Source organism: Caretta caretta, chromosome 5 (genome assembly GCF_965140235.1).
Source record: "Caretta caretta isolate rCarCar2 chromosome 5, rCarCar1.hap1, whole genome shotgun sequence".
Classification (NCBI taxonomy): domain Eukaryota; kingdom Metazoa; phylum Chordata; order Testudines; family Cheloniidae; genus Caretta; species Caretta caretta.
In genome coordinates this window covers 122,761,628-122,775,794 of record NC_134210.1, presented here as the reverse complement: position 1 = coordinate 122,775,794, position 14,167 = coordinate 122,761,628, and the positions used below count along the sequence as shown (strand labels likewise).

At 39.9% G+C, this 14,167-nt stretch overlaps 1 protein-coding gene across 8 annotated transcripts in view; it reads left to right on the top strand.

The window, feature by feature from the left end:
* The window catches only part of PALM2AKAP2 (PALM2 and AKAP2 fusion), a 388,058-nt gene that overhangs the window by 246,736 nt on the left and 127,155 nt on the right, over positions 1 to 14,167 (top strand). The window lies entirely within an intron of this gene.

Sequence of the window (14,167 nt, the reverse complement as noted above, 5' to 3'; positions counted from 1 at the left end):
TGTTTAACATTCATTGTGCACATTCTTGAAAAGTCAGTTCATGGGTGAGGGTTTTTTTGTTTAATTTCATTGCACAGCTCTGTGTCCGCCTGTATTTTTGACTTTGATAGCCCCTATCAGATTTTATTTCTGTACTAATTGGAAATTTTTAATGCAGATATAATTGAGGTTTAAAACACCTGCTCAAAGATTGTTTTACATGATGACCCATGTGAGCTCTTAAGTAAATTAAACCATGTAGGTGTCTTTTAATAGCACAGATAAGTAGCAGTAGTTCATAGAGGTTTCTGTATAAACCGATGGTTTTTCTCTTAATGTATGTGCAACTTCAGTACTAATAAGAGCTGTATGTGTACATTGAGTCTGATTCTGCTTTCTCTGTACACTCAAATTCCATGTGCAAGAAATATAAGACCAGGCCCCTTAAGGGGTTAAAAAAACGCCCTTAGGAACCGAAGTACCCAGAAGACCTTGCTTTAGAATCTTGAGAAACTGATGTATATTTTGAGAGTGGGATGGATTAATTCATGCAAGTTTTTTTTCTGACTTGCTTCAGTGTTAGAAAGCCAGTCCTGCAGTTAGGAACACAGCTCTGAATCAGTAAGCTATACCGATACTGTATTTGTGGCAAGCTTCTCCAGGAAATGAAATGCCTTTCTAACATGCATAATGCAATATCCCTGATGCATCTGATGAAGTGAGCTGTAGCTCACGAAAGCTCATGCTCAAATAAATTGGTTAGTCTCTAAGGTGCCACAAGTACTCCTTTTCTTTTTGCAATATCCACTGTTATCCCTACTATTACCATTCTCACTGTGATTTTTGACATTTCAACATGCTGAACTATTCATTTGCAGGTAGGCTGCTCTGACTTCAGCTGACCAGCAATTAGCACATTTGCAGTACTTGAGTTCAAGCTGCCAAGATTCTTTAATTAATTATTTTTTCTTGGTACGTTGGCTGTCTCTGCTAGCAGTCTGTACTGTTGGAATGTTTCTTAATTTTCATGGTGCAGTACAACATGTGAGACTATTAAATGACTGGTTTCAGAGTAACAGCCGTGTTAGTCTGTATTCGCAAAAAGAAAAGAAGTACTTGTGGCACCTTAGAGACTAACCAATTTATTTGAGCATGAGCTTTCGTGAGCTACAGCTCACTTCATTGGAGGTTTATGAGAGGAATTTATTGTACACAATGAAATAACCGTAGAATAGATTTGTCTTGAAAATCTATATGAATGGACAATTTTTTTTAAAATACACACGCATCTTCATTTAGTTTTACCCATTGCCATCAGTAAAATACTCCTCCTCAGCCCAAAAAGAACTAAATCCTTCGCACTTAACCAACTCACCCCAACACCTTGCAGAAAGGCTGGATAAACAGACCTTGCAGCTGGCCTTGAAGGTCAACAAAGTTGGGCTATCAGAACAATGGGGGAATAAGTTCCAGAGTCGAGAACGCTGCACTGAGAATATCCTGCTCCCTTTGCCAGATGAATATATAGGATTGTCTGCTTGTTCTCAGCTATGCCACCGGTCAGGTTATAAGTAGTTGTAGGTATTGTGTAGCTGTATTGGTCCCAGGATGTTGGAGACAAGGTGGGTGAGGGAATATCTTTAACTGGACCAACTTCTGCTGGTGAGAGACAAACTTTCAACATGGAGGTGGTCTTCAGGTCCGATGAAGTGAGCTGTAGCTCACGGAAGCTTATGCTCAAATAAATTGGTTGGTCTCTAAGGTGCCACAAGTACTCTCTTTCTTTTTGCGAATACATGTTAAGTGGCCTGTTAACATCTCTGCAATCATAGAACAAAACAGGGGGATTAGTGGGCCACAGATTGATGTAATAAACCATAAATCCAGTGTCTTTATTGAGACCATAATTTTAAGTGTTTAGCAAAGTTATGAATTTAAGCTCCCAGGCTCATTGTAATAACACTTCCCAAAGACTGACACCAACTGTCCTCTTGAGTTTCAAAGTCCTAAATAAAAATATTCAAATCTTACTATAGGTGTCCTGGCGCATTAAAAAATGGGTGCCCAAACTTAAGTTCTTATGTTGCATATTTAGGTGCCTAAACATGGAAGACCGGAATTGTTATACCAGATCAGACAAGTGGTCGATCTAGTCCAGCATCCTGTTGAATTCTTCTGCAGCTGTCAGCCCCTTTGGGCATACATTGAAATTCCTAGGGAAAAGGTCATCTGTTACCTGGTTAAGGGATGTCTGAGGCAGTTTGGCTATTGATTTGTTTCTTACTAATGGAATGTTCCCGCTGTTCTGAGATCAGCGTGTAGGCACAACAGGGTATAAGTTATGAATGAAGTGGCAGTCTTTATGCTGACTTACATTGTTTTCTTAAATCGTTTGCAGTTGATCTCTAATAGTGTTTTAAATTTCAACGTGTATATAGCCAAATTCTGTCCTCTGGATTCACTGGGCCCTGATTGCTTCCCACACTAGTGTAGAGCAGGAGTAAATCCACTGAAGTTCATGCAGTTAATCCTTTGATTAAAAACTGTGCGAGTGAGGAACGGACTTTGGCTATGTCTACACTCGTCTGTAAAACTTATGTTGCTCAGGGGTATGAAAACACACACCCTTGGCCGACATAAGTTACACCGCTGGAAGTGCCGGTGCGGACACTTCTTGGGTGTGGCTTAATTATGTCAATTTAGCTGCTGCCACTTCTTGGCTTAATTATGTCAACGGGAGAGCTCTCTCCTGTCAGCTTAGAGTGGCTACGCGGGAGATCTTACAGCAGTGCAGCTGCATCTGTAAACATAGCATAGTAGCACAATAGACATAGCATTACTGACTTCAGTGGGAGTTGTGTATTCTTATCTGAGGACAGAATTTGGCCTACAGAGACTTGTGTTTTAATTGGTTACTGGCCTAGGCCGCTAAAGCAGGGCTCTGTAAAATGAAATCTCATTATGAGCTGCAGCAGCAGTACAGACTATATGCTGACAAATGCAGTAGTCTTCAGTTGGTATAGTTCCTATCGATCAGTGTGCCAAAATGGTAGATACTTGTTTTCAATAGCTCAAGAATTTTAAGAGCACTCTCCTAAAAGTATTTTTAAATTAAGGGTTGTATACTTTTCACATGATTTCCAGCTTTCTACATCAGTCCACTCCATCCTTCCAAAGGATAAGTCATTAATTTTGTAGCAAGACAAATGCAGATTAGCCAAGTTCACATTGATCTAAATCATATATCACAGCTATAGAAAATCTGCTCTCCTGTCCTTGGATTCTTTTGCTGGCATGGAAAGTTCAGATCATTCAAATCCATTAAGAGGTGAGAGATAGAAGGGTGATCTGGTTAAGGCATTATTGGGCTGGGGTTCAGATTCAATTTCCCAAGGTCACAGACTTTAAGTGTAGCCTTGGGCAAATTCTTAGGGTGGAATTTTCATAAGGGCTCAGCAGGGGCCTCGGTCTGCTTCCTCTGAACCCAATCACAAAACTCCCATGAACTTCAGGGGAGAAGTGTTAAATCAGTCCTGAGTGCATCTGAAAACCCCATCTTTAGACCCCAATTCAACAAAGTACTTAACCATATACATAATTTCAATCATACGTGTAGTCTGTCCTACTTCAGTGGGACCTCATGGGGTTGAGTACCTTCCTGAATTAGGGGCCTTAAATCTTTGTGCCTCAGGACATCTGTAAAATGGAGATAATGGCTTTTCTGACTTCTCTATTTAGATTGCAAGCTCTTCAGGGCAGGACTGTATATTGTGTTTGCACAGCTTCAAGTACAAAGGGGCTCCAATTTCATTTGATGCTTGAAGACAGTAATCCTAATGAAAAGATCGTACTGCTATTTGGGTCCAAAATGATGGCATAACAGTCTGCAGGGTTTTGTTTTTGTTTTTTAAAAAACAATGTTTTAAATGAGAAGTTTGTGATACTGTGCAAAATGTATCCTCTTTTTTGCTTCACCTTTGTTAGTGTAACTCCAGATAAGCCCCCTCAAAATTAGGCTCACATCTGGCAATTACATCGTTTGAACAAACCTTGACATTCAGTTATGGTTGCAGGGTTCAGTGTAGGCCATATTCTGCAGTCTTCACCCAATAACAATCCCATTGACTTCAGTGGGAGTTCTGGCTGACTAAGGGCTTCAGGATTCTCCTCTTTGTCTGTTTAAACAGTGGAAACAATACTGTGACTGAGAGGAAAAAGCAGCGTTAAGGATAACTTCAGAGAAGTGGTAGAAAACAATTAAATCTGAAAGACTAATGATGCTGTTTTAAACGTGTTGCTCTGTACTACATCTTTATGTGACATGATGCCAAAAGTGAGCAGTCCCCTACAGTTCTGTTGAGTAGGAAAAAATGATTTCTTTGGTCTCTCACTAATAATGAGGAAAACCAATAGTGCATTTTAAGTAGGGCAGATTCCCTAAAAGAACATTAACTGAATCTTGAGAAGTGTCAGTAGCGTTATGTTAAAGATAGACATTGTCACTTGGGAAAACTTTAAAAATATTCCATTAAAATCTAAATCTGGTTTCTGTTCACAGTTGTGTTAGACTCTCCTCTGTAGCTTTGGCTCATTGATTAAAGAGAGGAATTGTGGTCTTAGGAGGAATGATGTCGTTGTTAATGACCTGCACTGGGACTTGAGTTCAATCCCTGGCTCTGCCACAGCTTTCCTTTGTGACTTGGATAAGTCACTTAATCTCTCTGCTTCAGTTGTACCAATGGGGATGTTAATATTGCCTTTGTCACGTCTACTTATATTGTAAACTCTTGGGGGCAGGAACTATATGTAGCATAAGTTTCAGATGGAGTCTCCTGGAGCTGCTGGAATAATCGGAAAGGCATTTCTTTGTAAACCAAGGGGCTCACTTTAAAGTTTTTTAATACTGATCATCCTAGTGAAGTCATGTAATACTTGTGACATCACAGTTATTTCTGTGGTATCATACTATGTGATGTCATAAACATTAGGATTCCATTATGGGGGTCAACCAGAAGGAAATCTGGGCTTTGAGAAGGCGAGATTTTATCTAAACACAAATATTTTCAACAAAAGCGAAAGTATCACCAATAATTTAGGTAAAACATAATATGTTGCTCTTCGCTTTAGGCTCTGCCCTACTCAAGTATTGTACCAGCACAGAAATCTTCTTGATATGCTTGTTACATTTATGTGCAGGACTTAATACCATGCTCTGCTAACTTTTAATTAAATTTATGGTCATAACCACATTTACAGGATTAGCTGTGTAATGGGTAAGACCAATGAATATTAAAATACAGAAGTACAAAAATGCTAGTTAGATCTCTGTGTTCTGTGGTGCAATGTTGTCTGTAGAAAAATCCAATAACCTGCCTGTAGCCAATACCTTTTTTGATAGTTTCTTATTAACTTAATTGGGATCTGGTTTGGGTGTTCTGTTGATGGTATTATGAATACCAGGCTGCTGCCCCTAGATGTCCATCAGGATCAGGACTCTGTTGTGTGCAGGGCTGTAGCATTACAAACCTACTGGATAGCCATAGTCTCTCTAGCACGAGGTATTTCATATTTAGGTACAAGACAGTGTCGTTTCACTGTAAACAAGGAGTTACTATCCACATCAATGTGGATTTAGGGGAGAACATAACCGACACCCAAACCTTTCAGTGATAGGCATCATATTGGGAGCCTAGAACAAAAGAGAACACGTTGCTTAAAGATATATGATGACGTGTATATAGTAAGCAAGTTTTATATATCCTCCCCAAATGCATTACAGAGTTAAAGAGCGGGGGAACCCCGAAGAGATTTTATGATAAGTAACTTGATTTTTTGTACAGAACAAGGGAGAGAGGGCTGAGATGCCATGGTGAGTGATAAGACACTTAGAAATACAATAAAAAGTGAGACTGAGTACAGAGCAATTGAAGGGCTGACATTCAGCCCAGCCATACAGAGTTAAGGATAAGGGCCAGAGTAAAATGATTTTCAAATACATCTCTCTTGGAAAAATACATACCCATCTTCATTCCTCAGAATGGCTTTGATAAAGACAGTCTTCAGGATCCAAACTCACATCATTCCATGGTGCAGGTGGGAATATTAGACATGATCTCTCTCACACACACACTTTTTTCTGAGCTTTGAGTAGGGTTTTAGCTGCATAGCATCCACGGAAGTCAATGAAGGAACTTCCTCAGCTAAGCCCCTTGGCAACTTTGAGGATTTAACCTAGACTTGTTTGAGTGGGAGGGTCAGCAAATGCAGCTGTATAAAAGCGTCCTTGTGACAGCTAGTAGAGGAGGGGGCTAAAGAGCAAGAGAGGAGGGTAGGGTAAATTATTAAATTCATTTCAGTGAAATATGCATGGGAAAGAAGGGGATGTCCCTGTGCTTTGCTTGACTTAAGGGCTTGCCTACAAATAGTTTCTGTACTGGTTTTACTTGTATCTTTGTATGAAATGGTACACTAGTGTGGACACAGTTATACCAATACAAAGGTGCCTTATATCAGTACAGGACAGAATAGTTAGACATAAAACTTGTGTCTAGCGAGAGTAATTCAAAAACCCCTCAATCCCATCTGGCAAGGGGATTACAAGAATATCCTTATTCTGGGATGTACATTCTGGTTCACCAAAGAGTGTCATCTGAGGTCTTAAATGAAAGCCAGGGTCACACTGGTCATTTAATAATATTATGAAATGTATGTAGAGGTTCAATGGAAGTAGTTATGTATGTGTGCTGAAAATGTGTTTTGAAGTCTATATCAAGGCAGAGTTAACAAAAGGGTTTTCTGTTGGAGAAAAGATGTTTGCTCCCCTGTCTCTCTGCATGTAAATTAAGCTTTGTAAGCCAACACAATGGCGGCACATCTACATGGAAAGTCAACAGGGAGATGTGAAGTCTACAGGAAAATAAGCCACAAACGATTATCATTATCGTGGCTCTGAGTTAAAAACAATTAACTTTGGGGATATAAGTAGAAGAGAGACGCCCCTTTAGGCTGCATCTAGGAAGTAAATGGATGGCACATTTATATTCATGAAAATGGGCTCTCTGCTTTCCTGGATTGGAGATGTTGCAAAAGACTTGGCTGTGATAAGACTTCTTTAAACAGAAGGTTAGCCTATTAAGTTTAGACTCTAGAAAGAGAGTTATGATTTTGTTTTATATGTAACCTTTTTTTCCCATTATTCACAATCTTTTGAATCTTGAACCTTTAGTAATAAATTTATCCTTGCTTTCACCATAATATCACAGCATTTAGATATATATGCTGAATCACACAAACAGGTGTGTACACTGCCCCCTTAGGACAGCAAACCTGTTTCTTTGAGAGTTCAGTGGATTAGAGTCTGGACGTTACAGGTGAACGCTTCAAAGGGGCTCAGGGGCAGGAGTGCACCTATCATTAACCTGCAAGGCAAAGTAAAGGCTGGTATAGGCCAAAGGGGATTGTCTGGGTAGCTAACAGGCTGGAGGTGTCAGGGAGCTGATCTGCAGTTAAGCACAAGCAAGTGTCCCTCTCACTGGAAGTGGGGGGTGGAACAAGGTGACTCTTATTTCTGGGTACCCCAAGGTCAGTCACAGTGAGCCAGCCATAGGGAATCTTTATACTGGTGTAAGTGGCTTCACATTAGAGGTTGTACTATGTTAATGATTGCAATAAAAAAATTAAATTGGTACATGCACACTCAGATTGTCTTAAATTCCTTGCCTCATTGCATCAGGGCAGGTTTAGTGATACAAATTTAGGCTCATTTGGCCAAGATGTGGCACCACCAGAGAAATGCCTGGCTTGCAAGATTTTCCCCATTCTTGTAACTTTTATAGTGCAGACCTGGGGAAAAACACTAGGGTGAGGAACCACATGGAACTGACATGAATAGATCTGCCTGAGCCTAACCAACATCTGGCAGCAAGACCTAGCATCAAAAGCCAATAATTAGTGCTAATGCATTAATGTAGTTTTTTGCTGTGAATAAAGAGATTTTTGTTGAGGAAAAAGGGTGATTTGACCAAACATTATTGTGCCACCATTTTTTACCATATTTCAGTCTGTTGAAATATAACTGTATTCCCAAAACATTAAAGAAACCTGAACTGTCAAGCGAGTCTTAAATCTCAAGCATACTTCTATTATGTTTTTTTGTATATAGGTCATTTTCTTTCTCTTTTAAAGGCCCCCCCCCCCCCGAAAGTAAGCACAAGAGAAGATTCCTGCCAACATTCTCATGAGAGCAGTACTCCCATGTTGTTATGGAAACTACTATCAATGATTTCATAGACTTAATTTGACCTGATTTTAAAACACTTAGTTGCTTGCAAAGTGACAAGGAAATAGTGGGATGTGTCACAGATATGCAGTTCCAATTCTTCATGTTTTTAATGTGCGTTGTATAGCACAGCTTATTTTCATCTGGAGAGGAACAGGCATGAATGTGTCAGAACTTGAGAAAGACCATGGCTCAGTTGCAGAAAGATCAAATGTATGTAGGAGAGAAAAACAAACTTTTCAAACAAAATTTTAACGTTATGCATTCAAGGTTCAGAATGTTGTTTAAATTGTTTGCAGCACATGATCAAGACAGACCAGACCATATCCTCAGCTCAGATAAATTGGCATAGCTTCACTGACTTCAATTAAGTAATGCCAAGTCAGATGAAGATCTGGCCTAATAAATATGTTCAAAGAATAGTAGTAAATTTGTTCCTTTTTAATTAAGGATCGATAAGACTTTCCTGCTTCTTGGGCTACTGCTGCTGCTTTTTAGGATTATCAAGAGGAAAAACTAAATACGGCAGTGGTTTGACAGGATCATTTCATTGGAGTCTGTTGCCTATCGCAGTTAAAAGGACCAAAAAAACCTTTTGAAAAATACTTAAATATTTTCTTCCTTGAGAGCAAAATAATTCATTATTCAAATTGTCTTAATTAAAGCTTTTTCTGAAAAAACACAGTCCACTTTTTTTTCCTCTGTATGGTACTGTAACTGTGTGTCTAGTGGCACACTTCAGTTCTTAAGTACTTTTCACCAGCACTAAGGAACAGCACAAAAGTAGCTCTTTTTTATTTTTAATGCTATTTTTTTGCCCTTTGCAGGATAGCTTATGTTGGCATCTATTCGATGCCCCTGATCTTATACTCTGGAGACCTGGGTTCAAATCCTGACTTTGGTGATAATAATAGAATTTAGAAATGGGAAGGAAATACTGACTTGGCCATTGAATATATCGCTTGGCCATTGCCAGGTTGTTCACCATAACCGATCATCTAGTGGAAATGACATTGATTGTCTCATCCTACCCCCTAGTGGATATAAACTCTGAGGGGCCAGAACCGTGGCCAAGCTTTTCAAACATGATTTAGTGATTGTGGATGTCCAACCTGAGATGCCTTAAAGGGGCCTGATTTGGAGAGGGTGAGTGCACAGCACTTTCTGAAAATGAGGCCCCTTTAATATGTCTCGGGATGAAAGAGTCTCTCTCACCTTTTGAAAATCTTGGCTCTGGTTGTTGTGTTTGGAGGTTTTTTTAACCTACTGATAAAGCCCCATGCACACATTCAGCATGCTGTATAAATACTACAGATCACATAATCTGACACGGTTCATGGAGAGGAACAGGAGTAAAACTGAGAGGGCACTGTAGTTTGGTGAGGACACAAATAAAAATTAGGGGTAAAATTTAATTGAGTTCTTTGCTCAGGAGGAACTATAGCTTTTAATGACAGCTAATTCATTGAAAGCCTTTGTATTTTACATTGAGTTGAAATAACTCAAAGGAGGAATGTTCCAGGGGCAGTGTTAGAGCTGGAGTTGCGACTGGAAAGCTGGCAACAGATTAGATCATATTTACTAACTCTTGGAGCCAGATTCAGAGAGACATACTCATTGAGCCAGATCCATCCAATCTAGCTCACTCCACGAGTGCTCCCATTGATTTCAGTAAGGTACTACTCAACATGACTAGGGTTATCAGAATCTGGTATCTCATTATTCTGTGACTGGTTGAGCCAATAGTCTATTGGTACATAGTGCATTCTTTCAAAATGAGCTTGATTGAACTCAGGTGTATTTTAAGGGTGTCCTTCCCCTCCACTCATGCATTTAAATTTACATCAGATGCCTCCAATTGTCTCCTGATTTCTGTAAATTGTTTGCAGGCTCTTCCCTCTTGCCACTGCTTTTTCTGGGCCTTTCCCTAGTTTCACGGTTTTGGTTTTATAATTGCAAATGTTTGGTCAAACCCTGAGAGAGAGAGATGAGTTCTCTCTTGGGACATCTGGGAAACACAAGTTCAGATCTTAGATATCTCTTGCCTACCCTTCTTGCTAAATCTGGCACATCAGTGTAGCCTTCTGGGCTGCACAAAGGACAGGACTCCCATGGTGACCAGCTGGACAAAACTTAGAACAGACTCTGTCCTGCTGGAGCAGTGGTTTCTTCCTCTGAGACAAAGATTGGAGGGCTGCTCTAGCAAATGCCCCCGAACTCTGGATTATCAGAAAACCTAAGGAAGAGGGATCATCCCAGGTATGCACTGGATACTTCTCCTGGGGTGTTGGGGCGGAGGGTTTTTTTTTTTAACCACGTAGTTGTGGCAGCAAAAGCCCTAGTGTAGACACAATTGTACAGGCAAAAAGTGCTTTTGCCAGTATAGCTTAGTTTGTTTGGAGAACTGGTATAAACTGCATTTACACAGGGAGGGTTTGCTGGTGTAGCTATGTATATACTAGGTAGATAGGGTTGGCTGGCATAGCGTAGACAAGGCCTCAGATGATGAGACTACTAGACTTGAGGTAAAGATATTAATACACTCACAAAATGCCATGTATGAAGATTGTTTGAACTGAACATCTCTGCTTGTACTCCTGTGTTCATGATTATGGGGTATATGCCCTTGTTTATGAAGAATAAAAATAATTACAAAAAGAGAGAGAATAGGCACAAACATATTACTTCAATTGTGTCTCTCTCCCCCCCACCCCATTTTTTGCTAGCCCAGACACAGCATTAAAATAAACCAATCAGCTCACGAAACCGAAAAAAGGTGAGGGTGGAGGAGAGAGGGTAACTTGCACCAGTATTTATTAAGCCAAGAGACAGGTGGTGGCTTTTGAAGCCACAGTCAAGTTCCCTTGTTTTGCGCTCCTTGGGTCAGGCACTATCTTAGTCTGTGTTTGTGCAGCACCTAGCACAATGGATGCTTAGTCCACGACCTGGGCTGCTGAGCACTGGCATAACACGATTGTTCCTGAGTGGGTCTCTGTGCTCGACCCCACGGCCAGTCATGGAGACCAGGAATGCGAGATAGGCAGCGCACAGAATCCACATTTTGGTGAACGCCATGTCCTATTGCACCATATGGGCTGTGGCTGCTACTCCAGCCCATATGCACTGTAGTCCTGGCCCTAGGCTGCAGGCAACTTCACTTCTTCAACCTCCATAACTGAGTATTTGGCTGTTAAGGGCCTGATCCAAAGCTCTCTGAAGTCAATGGGAGTTTTTCCACTGTCTCCAGTGGGCATTACACCAGGCCCCAAAAGAGCCATTTTCAATAATGTGTGAACCCAGTGGGTCACATCCCTCTTGCAAGTAACCAAGAGTCGGTAGGCCAAATCCTGTTCATGGGTGTAAGTATAGAATGGCTCCACTGAGAGCAGCTTTTGGTTCACTAGCTGTTACTATTTTTAATCTTAAAATTTCAAATCAGTCCCTTACCTGACTAATTGAAAACAAACAAAGGTAGATTAAGAGATATTGTAAAGATCAGAAGAGTCAAAAGAATTGTTTTCTGGGTGCTTTGCTTATTATTATTCTGGTTTAAAAGCTTGGATTCTAGCCAGCTACTAAAAAGCTCAAATTATATAAAACTAAAAAAAAAAACACAAATACCTCCTTTCATTCAATAATGTTAAAAGGCTAAATTAAACAAAAATTAAGTTAAGAAGAAAAGCTTTATTTCTGTGTCTAGTGACTGATCGCAAACTATTGAAATTTTTTGTAACGTAATGACAAGTGTAAGTGTATAGGAGTAATAGTGGATCCATCAACATAGAATCTGTCATTGTGTAGTAAAGTGAATGTTAATAGCTCTAAATCTTGACTAACACAGATCAATGGGCAAGTGAAACAGTGATGCAGGGCAAAATCTGGAAGTATTTATTTAAGTAATATTCCAAATGACAGCATTGGCCCAACGTGAAAAATCAACAGCTTACTGATCCAGTTCTGCTCCCACTGAAGTCAGTGACCAGAAGGTTAGGCTGCATGTGTCTGATCCTGTGACAATGTGTTCTATTTTCCTCTGAATTTAGAATAGTCAATTAATTACTCTCATGCAGTAAATGACCAGTGATTTGTACATATTGTCTTTCCTTTTTTGTATGGACATATATACAGCCCACTGTTCTATTTTCTATGGTGCCATGACTTCAGATTACAACCTCTATACTTTGAGCCCATCTCCCTTCTCTGAATCCCATCTTAAAACCTTGCTTATCCAATTTTATGAGCATGCTGGTATTTTCAGTTGAGCCAAATTCTGCTTTCAGCTACCTGGATACAAATCTGGACTTACTCCTTTAACTTCAATGGAGTCGGACTCATTTCAGATTTCACTGAGAGCAGAATCTTGGCCTGCTGTCCATTGTCAGCAAGCTTGCCTATGCTAATGGTGGTCATGCAGAAATACCCAGTTGAATGACAAACTGTGGGCCTGATTCAACACTGTCCTGTTCCAGTTTTACTCCAGAACACCACAGAAACTGTTGAACCACTTCTTATTGCTTTGAGTTACAGTAGTATTCTGGGAATGCAATCACTAGACTCAGGTTTTCACTTTGCCTCTGAATTTCTGTATCCAGTGCTCCAACAGCAGATGGTTTTAAATGGAATAAAGCTTATCCAGACAAAGTATGCAAACACAAAAATGTGATGCCTTTTAAGGCCTGATCCTGTAATTTTTACGAAGACCAAACTCCGACTCAAAAACAAGGAATAGTACCCCGGCCTGGTGCAGAGGAAGCTGGGCATGTATTACTATCCGTATTCAAGAGAAGTATGGAGTCTAAAAGTGAACAAATCTTCTGTAATTGTTTTATACAAAGTACATAAAGAACCTTGTCCACCACAAACATCTCCATTCGTATATAGATTGCATTCCACAGTGCTGCTACGAAACAGCTGTGACTTGCAGTGTCACTTCGGGTATTTATTTGCCGATGAAAACACACAACTTTTCAAGCAAGAATCGTGGATGACTTTTCTCCCTCTATGGGCCATACACACTGATACCTTTATCTATGCTCTTTGACACCTATGGGAGTTCTAAAAGTGATAGACAGCAGAATGTGGCCCATAGTCTCCATACTTTTGATTGAGTAAATGCAAATAAAGAAAATCTTTTACTGGAAAAGCTTTAGAGGAAACTATTAAGCAGAGGAGCAATCTCATTTATATTTGTACTTACTTGCTCTTGTGTGCTACAGTAGCACAGACCAAGTAGGTTATCCATAATGATTCTACCAAACAATGTTACGTAATAGCAATAGGTTGGAAGGTGACTCATTCTGTATTTATGAAGCACAAACAACTACGTCCCTTAATGGAATTTTTGCCGGTGTACAAATATTTCTGTACCCCTTACACAGAGGGATAGCTCAGTGGTTTGAGCTTTGGCCTGCTAAACCCAGGGTTGTTAGTTCAATCCTTGCGGGGGCCATTTAGGGATCTGAGGCAAAAATTGGGGATTGGTCCTGCTTTGAGCAGGGGGTTGGACTAGATGACCTCCTGAGGTCCCTTCCAACTCTGATATTCTATGATTCTATGTAAACTTGCCATTAGACTTCATAACTGTGAAACAGCCATCTTCCAACTGATTACTGTAGGTAACTATTGGATAACTTTATGACTTTTTTTCCTCACTTTTAGGAGCAGATAGTGTAATGCTTTGATCTATGTGAGTACTTTTCACTGGGGTCTTTTTTTAAAAAAAAAAACCACACATATATATGCATATGGCTTTTTTCTGCCATAAAATTAAATTGACCTGCTGGGATCAAACTCATAAGTCAGAAGAAAAATGTAAGATGTTTCTTGCAAACAATTGATGGCAAACTCATTGTACAAAAGTCCACTAAAAGGTTTTTCTGGGGTGTGGGGTAGATGAGAATAGAGGAATTT